This window comes from Cherax quadricarinatus, chromosome 57 (assembly GCF_038502225.1).
Source record: "Cherax quadricarinatus isolate ZL_2023a chromosome 57, ASM3850222v1, whole genome shotgun sequence".
NCBI lineage: Eukaryota > Metazoa > Arthropoda > Malacostraca > Decapoda > Parastacidae > Cherax > Cherax quadricarinatus.
The window spans coordinates 21,046,320-21,059,719 of NC_091348.1; the positions used below are offsets into that span (position 1 = coordinate 21,046,320).

The window sequence follows — 13,400 nt, forward strand, 5'->3', positions numbered from 1 at the left end:
GGTGCTGTTAGAGTGCAGCAATATTCCAGCCTAGATAGAACAAGTGACCTGAAGAGTGTCATCATGGGCTTGGCCTCCCTAGTTTTGAAGGTTCTCATTATCCATCCTGTCATTTTTCTAGCAGATGCGATTGATACAATGTTATGGTCCTTGAAGGTGAGATCCTCCGACATAATCACTCCTAGGTCTTTGACGTTGGTGTTTCGCTCTATTTTGTGGCCAGAATTTGTTTTGTACTCTGATGAAGATTTAATTTCCTCATGTTTACCATATCTGAGTAATTGAAATTTCTCATCGTTGAACTTCATATTGTTTTCTGCAGCCCACTGAAAGATTTGGTTGATGTCCGTCTGGAGCCTTGCAGTGTCTGCAATGGAAGACACTGTCATGCAGATTCGGGTGTCATCTGCAAAGGAAGACACGGTGCTGTGGCTGACATCCTTGTCTATGTCGGATATGAGGATGAGGAACAAGATGGGAGCTAGTACTGTGCCTTGTGGGACAGAGCTTGTCACCGTAGCTGCCTCGGACTTTACTCTGTTGACGACTACTCTCTGTGTTCTGTTAGTGAGGAAATTATAGATCCATCGACCGACTTTTCCTGTTATTCCTTTAGCGCGCATTTTGTGCGCTATTACGCCATGGTCACACTTGTCGAAGGCTTTTGCAAAGTCTGTATATATTACATCTGCATTCTTTTTGTCTTCTAGTGCATTTAGGACCTTGTCGTAGTGATCCAGTAGTTGAGACAGACAGGAGCGACCTGTTCTAAACCCATGTTGCCCTGGGTTGTGTAACTGATGGGTTTCTAGATGGGTGGTGATCTTGCTTCTTAGGACCCTTTCAAAGATTTTTATGATATGGGATGTTAGTGCTATTGGTCTGTAGTTCTTTGCTGTTGCTTTACTGCCCCCTTTGTGGAGTGGGGCTATGTCTGTTGTTTTTAGTAACTGAGGGACGACCCCCGTGTCCATGCTCCCTCTCCATAGGATGGAAAAGGCTCGTGATAGGGGCTTCTTGCAGTTCTTGATGAACACAGAGTTCCATGAGTCTGGCCCTGGGGCAGAGTGCATGGGCATGTCATTTATCGCCTGTTCGAAGTCATTTGGCGTCAGGATAACATCGGATAGGCTTGTGTTAGTCAAATTTTGTGGCTCTCTCATAAAAAATTCATTTTGGTCTTCGACTCTCAGTCTGGTTAGCGGCTTGCTAAAAACTGAGTCATATTGGGACTTGAGTAGCTCACTCATTTCCTTGCTGTCATCTGTGTAGGACCCATCTTGTTTAAGTAGGGGCCCAATACTGGACGTTGTTCTCGATTTTGATTTGGCATAGGAGAAGAAATACTTTGGGTTTCTTTCGATTTCATTTATGGCTTTTAGTTCTTCCCGCGATTCCTGACTCCTAAAGGATTCTTTTAGCTTAAGTTCGATGCTTGCTATTTCTCTGACCAGTGTCTCCCTGCGCATTTCAGATATATTGACCTCTTTTAGCCGCTCTGTTATTCTTTTCCGTCGCCTGTAAAGGGAGCGCCTGTCTCTTTCTATTTTACATCTACTCCTCCTTTTTCTTAGAGGAATAAGCCTTGTGCATACATCGAGTGCCACCGAGTTAATCTGTTCTAGGCATAAGTTTGGGTCTGTGTTGCTTAGTATATCTTCCCAGCTTATATCGGTTAGGACTTGGTTTACTTGGTCCCACTTTATGTTTTTGTTATTGAAGTTGAATTTGGTGAATGCTCCCTCATGACTAGTCTCATTTTGTCGGTCTGGGGCTCCATGCATACATGTCTGAACCTCAATTATGTTGTGATCTGAGTATATTGTTTTTGATATGGTGACATTTCTTATCAGATCATCATTGTTAGTGAAGATGAGGTCTAGTGTATTCTCCAGTCTTGTAGGCTCTATTATTTGCTGGTTTAAATTGAATTTTGTGCAGAGATTTAAAAGCTCGTGTGAGTGTGAGTTTTCATCAGAGCTGCCTCCTGGTGTTATTTCTGCAACAATATTATTTGCTATATTCCTCCATTTTAGGTGGGAAAATACAACAGCCTTGTAGACTTACTGTAGCGACTGTTCTTGTGCCTTTTTCCAAAATTTTAGATGTCGACATGTGCATTTAAAAATAAATAAATAAATATCTACGTTAATGTACGGGAGTGAGGTCAGTTTATTCAGGTACAGCTACACATAGATACATTACACAAATTATCATACATAAGTAACGTGTATATTACTTAGAATAACCCCCCAAAAAATTACCCGGGATAACTCAAAAAAAAATCCAAGTGACTTTGCATTTCTATGTTTTATTTAAACTCGCAAGATAATTGGTACTGTCCGGTAAGTTTTTTTTATAATAGTAAGCTTATTTAGGCACAGTTATCAAACCCAGAAACATATGTAAATTATCCAGGATAATCCTCAAAAAAAGTCGGACAAAGTGACTTATGTCCGTTGATGCTGCTCTATAAGAAATCAGTCATGGGGGCTGGAAAAGGTGAACGGAGTAACAGCGCCCTGGACAGTAAAAGCCCAACAGTTGTCATCCTACCAGAAAAGTAAATATCACTATCGCCGCAAGGTATGGCAACACCGCATACGGCTCTCATTGTAAGAGATAAGATAAGATAAGATTTCGTTCGGATTTTTAACCCCGGGGGGTTAGCGACCCAGGATAACCCAAGAAAGTCAGTGCGTCATCGAGGTCTGTCTAACTTATTTCCATTGGGGTCCTTATAATAAATCTTATCCCCCAGGATGCGACCCACACCAGTCGACTATCACCCAGGTACCTATTTGCTGCTAGGTGAACAGGACAACAGGTTTAAGGAAACGTATCGAAATGTTTCCACCCGCCGGGAATCGAACCCGAGCCCTCCGTGTGTGAAGCGGGAGCTTTAGCCACCAGGCCACCGGCGCTCTTCCGTGGTGATATCCAAATTAATCTAGGACCTCAAACTATTGTGCAGAGGAAAAACAGACAGATAAATGACTGTGATAATTACGGTATAGTAGCTAGGAATGATAACCTTAACTCCATATGTAATGCATACATAGGTCAATGTGAGACAATACAGCCATTATTATCTCAAACACTACCAAACAGATGCATACACTGTACTAAAGTACGCATGAAAAACGGAAAAGACACCTTATGTAAAATGTGTAAGGGGTGGGTGCATGATGGATGTATGTATAATTACAGCAACGGTGCCAGAATTCATTATGTGTGTAACAAATGCACTTTGGCACAGTTACCCTTTAGCAATGATGACATTGATTTACCTAATTTTAATACAAATGACCCATTGCCATATATTGATGATTATAATTGTTTTATGAAAACAGGCCTTCACTTTATTCATGTCAATGCAAGATCACTTCTTCCTAAATTGGCAGAGATTAGGATTCTAGCTAACAAAATTAGGGCGGCAGTTATAACTATCTCTGTATGGTTTATTTGCAATCGTGTCATTACGATTTCTTGAGTCACAGTGACGAGGTCAAAATAGGTTACAATATAAAACGCTTAGATAGGAACAGAAAGGGTGGTGGAGTATGTGCCTACATTAGAAATGACTTAGCTTACAACCCAAGACCTGATTTAAATAACATTAAACTGGAGATTCTATGGTTTGAAGTGCTGCTACCCAAGACCAAACCCATCTTAGTAGGAACTAGTTACCGCCCTCCTACCCAGGACCAGTTCTTAGAAGACTTTTCCAGAGTATTGTCTGGACTTGAAAACAATTGCGAGACAATAATACTGGGAGACTTCAATATCTGTTTTCAGCAGCAAAATAACGGGCTATGCAAAAGGTATAAGCAAATTCTAGGTTTAAATAGTTACACTCAACTAATTAATACACCAACCCGGATCACACAGTTCTCAGCCACCCTAATTGACCACATACTTTGTAACCGCTCTGAGAACATTAGTCAGTCAGGCGTCATTACCACAGGTCTTAGTGATCATTTCATCATTTATTGCACCAGGAAAATCACTAGGGATAGGATAGGCCTACACAGGACAATAAAAATGAGGTCAACTAGAAACTACAGTAAAGAAACACTGGTAAATAGGCTACACAATTGTGACTGGACAGAGATAACAAGTTGCACGGACATAAACGATGCCTGGGAAAAATTCAAAACAATGTTCACTACCATCCTTGATAATATTGCACCAGTTAAAGAGGTTAGGATTAAACGAAGAACTGAACCCTGAATGACTACTGAGATATTAGATAATATGAAATTCAGAGACCAGCTGCTAAAAAGATTTAAAGCAAACAGACAGGATATTGCAGCACTAAATGAATTCCAAAGGGTGAGGAACAGAGTACAGAGACTTATAAAAGGAGTAAAGGCAAAGCACTATTGCACAAAAATTGAAGAGTATAAGCATAACCCCAGAAAGCTCTGGCAACAACTAAAACAGTTGGGGTATAGCCATAAGCCAGTAGATAGGTCTAACATAGTACTCACTATCGATAATGAGGTATGCCACGAAACATCTAAGGTGGCAAATTGCTTTAATTCCTACTACACATCTGTTGCATCAACACTAGTAAGTAAACTACCAGCTGCATCAAATACCTTTAACACAGACTCTGATAAGTTTCAAACATACTATACCAATAAAGGGGTAACCCCAAACAGTTGTCAACCAGTAAGTGTATCTCATGACTTTATTCAAAAAGAACTAAGCAGGTTAAACTCAACTAAGAGCACAGGCCCTGATAACATCCCGTCTAAGCTCCTAAAAGATGGTGCTTCTGAACTGTCAATCCCTATTGCTCACATAATAAATCTATCAATCACCACTAATACCGTACCGGAGGGGTTCAAGGAGGCCAGAGTTACTCTTATCTTCAAGAAAAATAGTAGGTCTGATGTCAGCAACGATAGGCCTGTTAGTATACTCAGTATAATATCCAAAATTCTAGAGAGGGCGGTGTACTCTTTTAGTTAGTTTAATATGTTTATTATGCACCCCATACCCATCCTGTGGGCGGTAGTCAAAAGATTACAGAGGTACATAATTGGTCCAGGGACTGGACTCCAAAGTTTTGATAGCTGAGCAAGTTACATGAACTCACAATTTACAAAGGTAATGAACTCACAATTTACAAAGGTAATGAACTCACAATTTACAAAGGTAATGAACTCCAGGTAAGTCTGGTCACAATCATGACAAGTTACAAAGGTATTTACAGATTACAGAGGTACGTAATGGGTCCAGGGACTGGGCCCCCAAAGTTTTGATAGCTGAACTAGGTACAAAGGTAATGAGCTCACAAGTTACAAAGGTAATGAATTCTGTAGAATGGTTACTTACGTTTATACTTTGGCTACAATCATGAACAAATTATAGAGTAATGAGCAATTCACACTTCCACACCCGGTCACAACTGTAATGAGTTATTGGTGCAAATATTGATTGTTGAGTCACACACACCACACACACACACACACACACACACACACACACACACACACACACACACACACACACACACACGCACGCACACACACACACACACACTTTAGTTTAATATCTATATGCACCCCATACCCATCCTGTGGGCGGTAGTCAAAAGATTACAAAGGTACATAATGGGTCCAGTGACTGGACCCCAAAGTTATGATAGCTGAACTAGTTACAAAGGTAATGAACTCCAGGTAGATCTGGTCACTAATCATGGCAAGTTACAGAGGTAATGAATCAGCTTCACTCCTATACATGGTTACAGTCATGAACAAATTACAAAGTAGTGAACCACTGATACGTCCACACCTGGTCACAATTGTAATGAGTTATAAATACAAATATTAAGTGGATCATACACCCACACTAGTGCGCGCGCGCACATACACACACGAGGGCGCACGCACGGACATGTGCACACGAGCGTACAAATATATGCATACACACAACTCAAGTAGTTAAGTACCTTAATGACAACAACATTCTCCATAGCTATCAATCGGGCTTTAGAAGATCTTACTCAACCGACACCTCCCTTATTAATCTGATGGATTACCTGAGAACTGAAATGTCAAAGGGGAACCTCATAGGTATGGTAACCTTAGACCTGCAAAAGGCCTTCGATACTGTCAACCACAATATATTATGTACGAAACTTCAAGCTATCGGTATAGGTTCTGTAGACTGGTTTAAGTCCTACCTTAGCAACAAGAGACAAATTGTCAAAATCAACAAAACGGAATCAGAACCCCTGCCGATAACATGTGGAGTTCCCCAAGGTAGTATTCTGGGTCCCTTATTATTCTTATGTTATGTCAATGACATGCCTATCAGTGCCAAGTGCAAACTCTTACTGTATGCAGATGACAGTGCCCTGTTAGTGTCAGGTAAAGACCCACAAGATATAGCTAATGTTTTAACACTGGAACTGAAGTCCTGCAGCAAATGGTCAGTTAGTTTAATATGTTTATTATGCACCCCATACCCATCCTGTGGGCGGTAGTCAAAAGATTACCGAGGTACATAATTGGTCCAGGGACTGGACTCCAAAGTTTTGATAGCTGAACAAGTTACAGAGGTAATGAACTCACAATTTACAAAGGTAATGAACTAACAATTTACAGAGGTAATGAACTCCAGGTAGGTCTGGTCACAATCATGACAAGTTACAAAGGTATTTACAGATTACAGAGGTACGTAATGGGTCCAGGGACTGGGCCCCCAAAGTTTTGATAGCTGAACTAGCTACAAAGGTAATGAGCTCACAAGTTACAAAGGTAATGAATTCTGTAAGAATGGTTACTTACGTTTATACATGGCTACAATCATGAACAAATTATAGTGTAATGAGCAATTCACACTTCCACACCCGGTCACAACTCGAATGAGTTATTGGTGCGCACACACACACACACACACACACACACACACACACACACACACACACACACACACACACACACACACACACACACACACACACACACACACACACACACACACTGACACTGACACTGACACTGACTCACACTCACACTCACTCTCACACACACACACACACACACACACACACACACACACACACACACACACACACACACACACACACACACACACACACACACACTGACACTGACACTGACACTGACTCACACTCACACTCACACTCACACTCACACTCAAACACACACACACACACACACACACACACACACACACACACACACACACACACACACACACTCACACTCACACTCACACTCACACTCACACTCACACACTCACACGCACACACACACACACACACACACACACACACACTCACACTCACACACTCACACTCACACACTCACACGCACACACACACACACACAAGTGCAAAGTCATGAAGATTGGGGAAGGGCGAAGAAGACCGCAGACGGAGTACAGTCTAGGGGGCCAGAGACTACAAACCTCACTCAAGGAAAAAGATCTTGGGGTGAGTATAACACCAGGCACATCTCCTGAAGCGCACATCAATCAAATAACTGCTGCAGCATATGGGCGCCTAGCAAACCTCAGAACAGCATTCCGACATCTTAATAAGGAATCGTTCAGGACCCTGTACACCGTGTACGTTAGGCCCATCTTGGAGTATGCGGCACCAGTTTGGAACCCACACCTTGCCAAGCACGTAAAGAAACTAGAGAAAGTGCAAAGGTTTGCAACAAGACTAGTCCCAGAGCTAAGAGGTATGTCCTACGAGGAGAGGTTAAGGGAAATCAACCTGACGACACTGGAGGACAGGAGAGATAAGGGGGACATGATAACGACATACAAAATACTGAGAGGAATTGACAAGGTGGACAAAGACAGGATGTTCCAGAGATTGGACACAGTAACAAGGGGACACAGTTGGAAGTTGAAGACACAGATGAATCACAGGGATGTTAGGAAGTATTTCTTCAGCCACAGAGTAGTCAGTAAGTGGAATAGTTTGGGAAGCGATGTAGTGGAGGCAGGATCCATATATAGCTTTAAGCAGAGGTATGATAAAGCTCACGGTTCAGGGAGAGTGACCTAGTAGCGATCAGTGAAGAGGCGGGGGCCAGGAGCTCGGACTCGACCCCTGCAACCTCAACTAGGTGAGTACAACTAGGTGAGTACACACACGCAACCACAAATAGGTGAGTACACACACACACACACACACACACACACACACACACACACACACACACACACACACACACACAGAGTTTAGTTTAATATCTTTATTATGCACCCCATACCCATCCTGTGGGCGGTAGTCACCACATACCCATCCTGTGGGCTGTAGTCACCACATACCCATCCTGTGGGCTGTAGTCACCACATACCCATCCTGTGGGCTGTAGTCACCACATGCCCATCCTGTGGGCGGTAGTCAAAAGATTGCAAAGGTACATAATGGGTCCAGGGATTGGACCCCAAAGTTATGACTAAACCTTTACAAAAATTCAATGTATGTCAAAGGCCCTAAAATCTGGAACACCTTACCTGAGAACTCTAGAACTGCAGACACATTCATCACCTTCAAAACTACCATTAGAAAACATCTTATCTCCCTGATACACCCCGTCAACTAACTACACGAATACCACCTGGTGGTTCACACTTACACTCACTCACCCATTTGACCATAAACAGAAATATTAATCTCAATCTTAAAATAATGAATCCTGTGATACTCCAATACTGAAACTATGTACTGTGCCAAAACAAAAGCATTCACATTGCTAAACACACAAACTAGTATTTAGTCACTTAGCCATAATACCAACTTACCTCATAATTTGTAATATTTTACAATTAAGAATAAAACTAAGTCTGCCCGAAATGCCTAGCCATGCTAAGCGTTATAGTGGTACATTCTGTAATACCTAGCCATGCTAGGTGTTCTAGTGAACACTCTGTAATACCTAGCCATGCTAGGTGTTCTAGTGGTACACACTGTAATTATTATTTTACTACATGTAAACCACACAATAACCAAATTCTGTAAACTCAGCATTGTAATCCTTATAGAGAATAAACTTTGAATTGAATTGAATTGCATGATAGCTGAACTTCACTCCTATACATGGTTACAGTCATGAACAAATTACAAAGTAATGAACCACTGATACGTCCACACCTGGTCACAATTGTAATAAGTTATAAATACAAATATTAAGTGGATCATACACCCACACTAGCACGCGCGCACACACATACACACACGAGGGCGCACGCACGGACATGTGCACACGAGCGTACAAATATATGCATACACACAAGGACACACCCACACCCACACACCCACACACACCCTCACACACACCCACACACACACCCACACACACCCACACACACCCACACACACACCCACACACACACAGGGGGATTTAATATGACAGTGAAACCCGTCCTGCGCGATGGAAAATGACCGATTAACGTCCAAGTCACTGGAATATTGACAGGAAAACCTGTCAAAGACGATAGAATATGATAGGTAAACTCGTTCAGGGAGATTGACTATGACAGGGAAACCCGTCTGGGAAGATTGACAATGAAAGGGAAACCTCTGCAGTGTGATGGAAAATGACAGAGAAACTCATCCAAGGAGACAGAATGGGACAAGGAAACCCGTCCATGACGAAGGGAAACGACAGGGAAACCAGTCCAGGGCGATTTTAAATGTGTGAGAAACCTGTCCTGGTTAAAGTAAAATGACGGGAAAACAAGACGAGGACGTTAGAACAGGACAGGAAAACACGAGAAGGACGAAGAAAATGTGAGGGAAACCCATCCTTGGTGATGGAACCTTATAATACACTCACTGTATCTTCAACATAATACATTCACTGCAGATTCACTGTAATAAATGCACTGCATCTTCATTATAATACATTCACTGAAGATTCACTGTAATATATTCACTGCATCTTCACTATAATACATTCACTGCGTCTTCACTATAATACATTCACTACATCTTCACTATAATACACTCAGTACATCTTCACTATATTGCTAATAAGCACCACAATACATATATTCCAACCTCACTATAATCTCCAAGAGAGATATATTATAGTAGGTTATACTGGTATATATTATAGTAGGTTATACTGGTATATATTATAGTAGGTTATACTGGTATATATTATAGTAGGTTATACTGGTATATATTATAGTAGGTTATACTGGTATATATTATAGTAGGTTATACTGGTAATCTGTATATCTTGTTACTCTTGTTAGTATAAACATCAGTAATGGATTCATCAAATAAATACAAGTGTGTGCCAGACAATGCTGCTAAAAGGAAGAGAGAGGAGGAAAATTCTCTGTTTCCTCCATCCAAAAAATCTAATGAAGGAAAAATGAGCAAGAAGAGTTGGTGTCAGGACAAGGAAAATGAGACAAAAATAAAGTATGAAAATCTTCTTTCTGATCTGTTGGTCAGTTCTTCAGATGAATCTTCTGAGGACGAATATATAGATAAGAAGTGTGTGCCAGACAATGCTAAGTGTGTGCCAGACAATGCTAAGTGTGTGCCAGACAATGCTGCTAAAAGGAAGAGAGAAGACGAATATTCTCTGTTTCCTCCATCCAAAAAATGTAAGGAAGACAAAATAAGGAACAATAATTCTGATCTGGAAAACGAAAATGAAGCCAAGTTAAATTATGAAAATGTCGTCTCTGATTTATTCATCAGTTCTTCAGACGAATCATCAGATAGCGAATCAACGGACAGCAAATCCACTGATATGGAAACCACTGATAAGGAAGCTAGTAAAGATGAGATAGATAAGAAGGAGCTGGAGGAACTTGAACGGCAAGGACAACAAATTCTGGAACTTGTCTTTGCTGATGAAGACAACTATCGTGATGATAGTGATGATGATGATGATTTTTATTTAGAACGTGATGAACCAGAGCCTGATAGTGAGACTGAAAACGGTTATTATTATAGTGACAATAACGACGACGATAGTGACATTATCGAGGACGATTATTATGGCAATTCTGATCCAGAAAATTATGATGATTATAATTATTGAACGGAAAAATATTGAAGTTACGAGGAGATTGAACAAGAATATTGAGTCAGTTATTACCGCTGTGATAATCACTTTTAAGTTATAAATTTTACATTTAAGTTATATGTTTTTTATTGTGTAAGTTTAATAGTAAGTTATATTGAAGAGGAAGTAATCTATCATGGATGATAGATGGCCAGTCTGTTAAAAAACTATATATGGAAATGTGTTTAAATTAGAGTGATGGAGAGAGAAGGTAAGAATATTATAGTGGAGATGTTAAAATATTATAGTGGAGATGTTAAAATATTATAGTGGAGATGTTAAAATATTATAGTGGAGAGCAAATGGTTAGTAGACAACAAACTATCATTACACCTAGGGAAAACTGAAGCCATTCTCTTTGGAACGAAACATAAACTGAGAAGGGTAAATAATTTTAATGTTCAGTGTAATGGGGAGCCCATCACTTTGGTTTCATCAGTAAAATATCTGGGAATCCCCTTTGACCCATGCATGTCAGGAGAATTGATAGGGAACAGTGTAGTAAAGAAAGCGAATGCCAGACTGAAGTTCCTGTATAGACAAGCACAGTGTCTACCTACTGAGGCTCGCAGGACCCTATGTCTAGCCCTTATACAATGCCATATGGATTACGCTTGCTCTTCATGGTACTCTGCCTTGACAAAAAAACTGAAAGATAGACTGCAAATCACCCAGAACAAAATCGTAAGATTCATCCTGGGGCTGGGACCAAGAGAACATGTAGGCCAGGATGAATTACATCAGTTGGATATGCTGAATTGTTGAAGACAGAGTAAAACAACTGAAGCTAAATCATGTTTATAAAATTGCTCACAGTGTCCAGAATATCTTGCTGTCAATTTTGTCAAGGTTGGGAACCAAAGCAATCATAGTACTAGGGGGAGAGAGCACAACTTTGTAGTACCCACAGTCAGTGGCCAGGCTTCAAACACCTTTTATTGTACAGCAATAAAGAAATGAAACAGACTGCCCGCACATGTCAAAGCCAGTCATAGCATGAACCAGTTCAAGAAGAGTACCAGAAGGTGTCTGATGAATGTAGCTACAGAAAGGGAGGGGAATGATTTTCTATTTTTTAGCTAACATACGTGTAAATTTTACCTTATTCCTAGTAATGACCCTCGTATTGTAGATAGTCTTAATCACCCTCGTGTAGTAGATAGTCTTTTTAGTATGATAATAAGATGTTATCTTCATTATAGAATAATAAGAAAATATTATAACCTTTATATTATAATAATAAGGTAAAAGGACCCCAATGGAAATAAGTCACTCTGTCTGACTTTTTTGAGTTATCCTAGGTTCTTTACACATATGCTGCTATATATGATAATTCTATGTAACTGTATTTGTGTATACCTGAATAAACTTACTTACTTAAACTCGCTCCCTGAGGCTCTATTTGAAACCTGAAAACAGAGCCATAAAACTCTAATTAGAAATTTAAAGATCCTTACTAAGGATCCCAATGGAAATAAGTCACTTATATGACTTTTTTTGGGGGGGTTATCCTAGATAATTTACATATACTATATTACTATGTATAATAATTTGTGTAACTGTATTTATGCGTACCTGTACCTGAATAAATTTACTCACAGTTCCAGAAAAAAAAAATGTGAACTACAAATGTTGTCGGAGCAGCGCAATACACCGGGTGACCTGTAGCGCAGTGGTCAGCGCAGTCGGCTCACAACCGATTGGTCCTAGGTTCGAATCCTGGGCAGGTCGAGACACATGGGCAAGTCTCCTTACACTCATTGCCTCTGTTCACCTACAGTAAAAGGGTACCTGGGTGTTAGTCGACTGTTGTGGGTCGCATTCTGGGGGATGGTCAGATACCTACTCTGAGGAACTCAAATGTCTCTCAAATGACCTAATGTCTCACCCCGAGGAGATAAAGTACGCCGTTAAACTCAGAAACCTAACCTAATCTCAGCCTACGAAGTCTTGACTACCAAAAGGGTTGAGAGGCTCCCTGTAGTTCTCTGGGGTAGTGATATCTGATCATTTTGATATTTGACGAAACATAAAATATAATCACTTTTCGAAGTAGGTTTGTTCATGTGTGTACATTTTTTTTTTTTTGGGGGGGGGGGTTATCCTGGGTAATAATGTACACACATGTACAGTGACATGTCAGTGACTTATTTCCTCTGGATTTTTTGGTTCTTGGGTTCCATGGTGGCAAAGCTGGCTATAACTTACCACAATAACATGTCAGTTTTTTTATCTAAATATTGTTAGCACATTATTTTTTTCCCTTCACAATTCTAAAGGGGTTCAAGAGCTTGTCTCCTGCCAGGGGCTATA

General features: G+C 40.5%; 1 non-coding gene across 1 annotated transcript; it reads left to right on the forward strand.

The window, feature by feature from the left end:
* The first annotated feature begins 12,745 nt into the window (after positions 1-12,745).
* TRNAV-CAC (transfer RNA valine (anticodon CAC)) lies at positions 12,746-12,819 on the forward strand. The gene has a single exon. It is a non-coding gene; the product is annotated as a tRNA-Val (tRNA).
* Positions 12,820-13,400: the final 581 nt, after the last annotated feature.